The following is a 7,805-nucleotide window of genomic DNA, read 5'->3' as shown; positions in this document are numbered from 1 at the left end:
GGGACCAACAAAAAATTGGAGTCAACTAGTAGTCATGACATGTGATAAACGATTCAGATAGGGCCAAAATCTACCTGTCTGATCCTGCCAACATCAAACCTTAAGTCACCCACTGAAAGCAACAGATTATTAAAATATTCTGTTTATACTTAGGATCGACCACATAAGGTAAGAGAACTTCAAGACAGAGAATACAAGAACATTCACCGTATTTAGTAGTTATTTAGGCTTGAACCACGGTCAATGAAACGCGTGTACTTCTGTACTCGCACGATCAGTCGGCTACGGCGGCAACTTTTTTTTTTTTTAACAAGAGGGTTCGTACGAGCCCCATAGAGCCTCCTCCAGCATGGCCCTGGATAGACGTGATCAATAATCTGGATATTAATCTAAAATTCTGCCAACATAACATGCGTAACTCTTCAGCTGTGACTTCAGGTGTGTTGGGGACTAAACTTCCAACTATTCCTGATGGCCAAAAACATTGTAACACTAATCTCTACTCTCAGAATAGATACTACAACATTAAAAAAAATTCTGCATAACAAGCTGTCCCATCCTCTGATACCCCCCCCCCCCAAGATCCAAAACTTCAGACGAATCCTGTGATTAACTTTTGAGAAGCACTAAACATAATGAACTTTTATGTTAACAGAATAACAATAGTTTGATTATACGACAAAAAATGGACGTATTCAATTACTGTATTTGACGGCATATAAGACGCACGTTTTTTCAGAAAAAAATGGCCTTAAAATCACTCTTCGTCCTACATGCGGAAGTGAGCCCTCCCTCATCAATGCTAGCGGGTTTTATTTCGCCGTTCGGTCAGAATATTTTCGTTTCTGAAGGATAATGGGACACCCTAGGATACTTTTGGACTCGCAGAGTTGTTTGGAATCAATTCCAAGAGGTTTCGAAGGCCACAGGAAAAGCGATGGAAGGTTCAAGATTCTTCTCCAGGTTTCTCAATAGTTCGCCGATCCTTTAAAAGGTGGCAATACCGACGGGCCAGTTAGTTCTGTATGGCGTTTCGTTATGTTGAGTGTCTCCCTTTGTTCGGTGGTGTACTTTGTGTGAAGTGACTATAATCATGACAATGGATTGTAATTATTTTTATTGTGACGACTGAAATAAAATAAAGAACAGTGTTAATTGTTTAAAGTTTTGACCTGCTGTGCTGATGGCACAAAACTACCACCATTTTTGACATTAAAAACGTTTTTTACTGGCGTTATTCCAAAAATATTGTAACGAAAAACCGTCATGCGAAAAGCGTTACGAAAATTTATTCCAGTTTAATTTATCTTCTACTGGACCAAACTTAATGAAATTTTGCACAGAGCTTGATCTTTTCTCTATATCAGAGGAAAGAACTTTCAAACCTCTGAAAATTGTAGTTTTTCTAGGTTAGTGGAAAATATAAACATGTGATCAAGGAAATTTTCTCACGTAATAAAAGGAAACTATCTCTTGTCATTTGGGACCAGTTCAGAGCCCATAGAACTTACGTCTTTAAAAAGACGGTGAGGGAATTGAATACACAGGCAGTTGTCATTCCTGTAGACTGATAAGCCAATTGCACAAAATTGAAATGTTTTAGGTATAGTACTAAAGTACTATCTTAAAACGTTCAGGTTGACTTGCATCGCTTTAGATAGTCCCTTTATGAGACAAACGCCAGGTTTACAGGGGCTGTCCCCAAGGCTCGGTACTGGGCCCGCTCCTTTGGAATGTTGTACTTGATGACTTCCTTAACACTAACCTTAATAAAGTTATCTGAATACGCCTCTCAGGCCTATACAGATGATCTGGTCCTGGCCGTGTCTGCAGACAGCAGGGCGCAGCTAGAAAATTCTGCGAACCAGGCTCTCTTGATATTACAAAACTGGGCAAGCGATCATAATCTTCAAATCTCTTTAATGAAGACTAATTCCATCTTACTGAAAGGGTCCCTCAGAAGACGTCCACAAATTAAGATAAACGAGACTACAATACGTTTCACTACTGAATTGAAATATCTAGGAATAATCCTGGACTCAGGACTTACATTCCTCCCACATTTGAAACACTTGCAGACAAAATTAAGGAACTACACTGCCATGGTCGCTAGAGTTACATGACGGGATTGGGGCCTCAACCGCCGCACTCTCTCGCTGTTCTACAAAGCAATATTTCTACCGGCGATTACATACGCTCCAGGGATATGGTATCCGAAAGCAAAAATAGTAATAAACAGATGGAAGCTTGAAACTATTCAAAGATTTATCTTCCTTACCATTACCAGGGCTTGCCATACTGTCAGTACCCATGCCCTTCAGGTGCTGGCAGGCGCCCTTCCTTTGGTCCTGGAAGTGATACGTTGCGGGCTCCTCTACCAACTATCAAAAGGCACAACGGTGATGTTCATGGACTACACCATTGATCCCACTAACAACTTGAATGCTGAAAAGAAGCGCCTTAGCCTCCATTTACAACAGACATGGCAAGATAGATTGGCTAACTCTACTAAAGGAGATATCACTAGGAAATTTATTCCACATATCAATAAGGTATATCCCAAGTCTCCTTCATGGTTCTCCCCCGGCCTGCATGCAACTTTCTTGCTAACAGGTCACGGATCCATCAGAGCCAAACTCTCAAGTCTTGGAATTATTGATGATCCCCTCTGCCACTGTGGAGAGCTGGAGAGTTGGACTCACCTAATGTATGACTGCCCTTTGTATGAGGACCTTCGCTGCATTCTGATTACTAGAATTAACTTCAATCCAAAAGTCCAGGAGCATTACTTGTTGGGCAGAGAGTACAAGGCCTTGCAATACTGCCAGGAGCTCTTCACAAGAAGATCCCTACCGCTGGAATGAATATACACCTGACCAACTCGTCCTGCCCAAATTCAAGCTGGACTGTCAACGACTACCATCGCTAATGGGATGGGACCTCTGTACCATGGATGACAACACTGCTTTAGATCTTCTTGATTTAGACTCTTCACAAACTATGATATTATGCAGCGACCAAATGGACAGAAGCCCTGAAGCTGCTGCCATTAAGCTTTCCTTGCCACGTTCCCTTGCGTGGTTCTTTTTCTCCACCACCCAGGTGGTGGGGAGTTTACCCTGGTCGCCTGCCACCTCGCCACCCCTCTTTTCCTCTGGTGGGGCATGGGCCTGCTCCACTGTTTCTGGGGGTCATCTTCCCTATGGACCCCTTATCTCTGTCTTTTCCCCCAATCTTCAGTTTCCCTCCCCTTCTCTAACTTATAACCAGCGTCTGAATCATCTCTAAATTGCCTGACCCCTACACCCAAAAACTTAAAAAAAACATCAATTGCATAATTCTTTTTGCTGACCCCTATTTGTAGCAGTTTTTTTTAATTTTTTTTTAGGTCCTAACCACTGAAATCTCAGGAAATTAAGTGGCAAGACCTGCCAGAGTAAATAACTACAACACTAGTGTACCTGGTCTGCCTCCACGGGGCAGAGTGGACAACGTTGGAACACTTTAGGGACCCAGCGGCTAAATGACCAGAGGAACAACGGTATATGACACTACACATATACAAAATCCATACACTTTAAACCTCTGGCTTTGACAGTGTTCTGTTTCACACCCACAATGTATACTACGCGGAGATGGGGGAAACCCCTAGTGCCGTTTGACACTAAACACACTTTACACTGTACAGTCCCTTTATGACATTTAGTTGGAACGTTGTACCTTTATTCAAAAAAAAGTAAAATGGCTGCACTTTACTTTTTTTTACTTTTACCTTTATCCAGCTCTCTGTTGACGTTTATTTGGAACTGCTGTTCATTAGGTAGTTTCCTAAGGGCATTTAGGCATAATTGCATTCTCAGCTGGTTTATCTTTTTTTTTTTATCTAACACCTGGAGCTCTGTCCGACTGTCCTTTAAGTAGGATGGCTATTGTCAAACCTGAATGAGTTACTTCTCATCCTTGTACTTCGGCGTCTTATTTTTTCCCGTACTCCCTTTCGAAACCTTCCTTTCTGTCTTCCTTTCCCTCCTCTTCTTTTGTAAATTCTTATTCTTCCGCGCCTACGTTTCGCGGCAATAGAGATCTATTTTAAAACTGTCTCTCACTCTTCATTTGCTAGCTCCTCATCTTAATGATTATTCCCAATTTTTTTTTTTTTTTTGTTTCAGTTGCTTTTACAGCATAGCATCGTTCTCCTTTTCCACGGAAAAACTTGTAAATAGCCACCTGCAGAAACTATCTCCTGACAACCCTGCCTATTTAAGTTTCAGGTTGCCATTCTCGTCCCATAGCAGCCTTCAGTCATTTCAGTCGATACAATTCATTACTCTTCTTCGGCAGTACATTCCCTACTCTATTTATTGTTTTAGGTTTCCTCGCTTGTCGTTCTCCTGTGATTCGCGTTTTTTACGAATCCCCGGCTAAGATTACCACCTCACTCTCCCACAGATCTGCCAATGCCCCCATCTTCACACTAGTAAGATTTTCCATATCTCACACTGTGCCACGTTGTAACCTTGGTGGTGTATTTGCTTCTTAGTCGAATTAGCTATGTTGGAATTCTGGTTGCTTTTGGAGTTTGTAGTTGTTACTATAATTGGGACTGCATAATGAAAGCTGAATTATAGACGTATACAGGCCCTTCTAGCCGTTAACTCATATGGTATAAGGAACAAATTTAATAAAAACAATAAAACCATAACCAATCGCTCCAAGGATAACACTGACCTGGTTCATGAAAAGGCGATAGACAGTGGATGCTGCAAGCAACAACCACAAAATACTGCTATTTTTGCAAATTCAGAGAAAAGGCAGAAACTATTTTTTAACACATTTACACCTCACTCTGTGACGTTCTAACCACGCCATCATCTGATTAATGTTTTCAATTATTTTGTTAATTTCTGGTGCTTTCCCCTTACACGAATCATCCATATGATTCTGAGTCACTTCCTGTGTCACTGTCCTTCTGTTTGTCGATAGTCTTCCCACTGTTCAGAGACTGCAATTCTTCCTCACTGAGGTAATGGAGCTTCCGCATACACTTCAATCCAAGCAGCCAGTCAGTTCATTTGCTCCAAGACTTGCCAGTTTTATTAACATAAATTTATTTACTAACGTTTTATGAGTATACAGACTAAAAGACAGAGTATTAAAGATCATATCATTCCCTTTACATTATATTAATACACAACGCTATTATGGACTACTTACATTTTAGAATCCATTCTGAAATAGTCGTGTAATTTAGTTTGTCGGAACTGATTACATCGTTTTTTTAGTACATAATTCTTAGTGGTCAGACGCAATAAATGAATATGCTCACTATCACTCTGACGTTCTAACCACACCATCGCCTCATTAATGTATTCAAGCATTTTGTTAATTTCTCGTGATTTTCGCTTACACGAATCATCCATATGATTCTGAGTCACTTCCTGTGTCACTGGCCTTCTGTTTGGCGATCGTCTTCACAGAAGCTGCGATTTCTTCCTTGCTCGGGTAATGCGCAACTGGAGCTTCTATATAAACTTCAACCCAAGCAGCAAGTTCATTTGCTCCAAGTACGTTACAATCACCTTTTTTCTTGTTCTGAATATACTGCTAATTCAAGGTTATCATTAGTCTCGTCTTTTCCAATACATTTTTCCAGCAGTTTTCATTTGCTGTTGAGCTTACCTTCTCCTACGCTAATCCAATATTGTATACAACATTTTTCGGTGTTTGTTTTCAGAAATTCTAGAACTTTAATTTCTCCGTTCATACCACCAGAAAGTAGCTCACCATGAACTTTGAATGCTTGAATAATGCCCTGATCCATGGGTTAAATTGGTGCAGTTGAGTTCATTGGGAGAAACGCGACTCTGATCGTGTCATCTTTGGATTTCAGGACATCAGCTGAAGGACCAGTGGGTAGTGATCCAACAGTAACAGCCTCTTCAATTTTTTTTGGAAGTGGCGTCTCACCGATGGTACAAACTCTCAAACCACGAAGCAAAAATATCACTCGTCATCCAAGTGTTGGAGCTATTTTTATAAATCACAGATGGAAATTTCACGTGCTTAAAATACCGGGTTTCGACTTTTACCGATGCACAATGGCTTCAGCTTGTGATTTCCAGTCTTGTTTGCTCATTTTATGCCCACTTTGTTGGGTGCATTTTTAATATCCAGTGACTCGTCAGTTGTTCATCTGTGAATTAATCTTGAATTTCATAGAAATTAGAGAAACGTTCTGCTGCTGTAATATCACCAAATACCGATTCGCCTACAAGACTAACCCGGGATATCCCATGAAGCCTTCAATCTCCAAAGCCGCCCTCCAGAATGTGTCATCTTCACCAAGTAGCTTATGAAATTTAAGTGCCTGTGCTTTCAAAATTACTCCATTTATTGGTACTCCTTCACTATGTTTTTGTAGAAACCACTTATATAAGCATTGGTTAACATTACTGTTTTCACAGAGTATAGTTTTCTTTCTTTGGAGGCCCTACTTGTACGGAGTTTACAAATGAACGCAATTCTTGTTCTTCTTTCATCCCACCGCGGATAGTTCCTCCTGGAATTCCACACTTCTGAAATGTATTATACTGCATTTCGGTTAGCCACTCTTAACTCTTTCTGTAATCTTAACTTTTCTTCGACTGTATAATTTTTTTCTTTTGGTGGCCATTACTTCATTCCTATTGATTTACTCATTTTGACGTGTATTATTTCTGATTCTCTAGAATTTACCGTGTTTTGAAAAAACTAAATCAAAAGCAAACTCTCCAGCCTATCACATGATTTCACTAAATATCGCTTTCAGTTGATGTATATTTTTGCGTAGTTTAGCCCTTAGCAGTTTTTGCTATCCTAAACTATTCTAGGCGAAAAAACAGCGTGAAAATACAATCATCATTGTAACTTTTTCGCGTCAGCTTCCTGTACAATAGCGACACCAAACGTTGATATGAAAGATTATAAAACAGTCTTAATTGAATTAGATCTTACGAAGTTAATGTTAGATACCATAATGCACTCGCTTTAGTTGAAACAGAATAACAAGTGTGATCTTAAATTTGCTTAAAAAGAATTTTAAAAAAGATTTTTTATCATTTGAGTTTTGTAAAAAGGGGATTTTTGTTGCAACTTTTTTTTTGCGTCTTTTTATTTTAATAATGACCTGTCAAATTATAAGATAAATTACTTGTATAATTTATGCAAATTCAATTCATCATTCCGAAACAGCGAAAGAAGAGGGAAAAATCATGCCTTGTTAAAGCATATCAGAGAGGTAATTTAACCAGCATATGAGGATTAGCTTCCCAAATTAATCTTCAGCAACAGGTGCGACAACTTCAGTACCAGGCATCACAGGTTACGGTCAGAAGATGCAGGTGGACTGTTTTACGACGTGACAGACACCACTTGCTCTTTCCCGCTTTCTTCAAGAACTCGATACTTTACGATGATAAATAATGTATGGCCATCAAAAGACAGCGTGCAATACTTGAGTGTGATTTACAAGTACTTCACACAAACGCCTGTTAATAGTAATTACTGAAAGTTATCAATTCAGACATTGGTTTGGCAAGAAGATTAGAATTTTCGTGTGATTTCGTCACCACAATGTTGTCAAATATTCACCTTCCTCTCCTACTATCGTGGGAAAGGAAGAAATGCAAAACTGAAAAGCTCTATTGATGTTCTGTGGAGGAAAGGTAAATGACATCTCAGTAAAGTATGTAGTTATTTATTATTACACAGGACAAAGTCCTTATATATATATACCAACACTCAGTGTTGAGAGATTAACAGTCCTA

The sequence above is a fragment of the Mastigoproctus giganteus genome, chromosome 4, assembly GCF_048544385.1.
Source record: "Mastigoproctus giganteus isolate SK-2022 chromosome 4, ASM4854438v1, whole genome shotgun sequence".
Classification (NCBI taxonomy): domain Eukaryota; kingdom Metazoa; phylum Arthropoda; class Arachnida; order Uropygi; family Thelyphonidae; genus Mastigoproctus; species Mastigoproctus giganteus.
Note: the sequence above shows the minus strand (reverse complement) of the source record.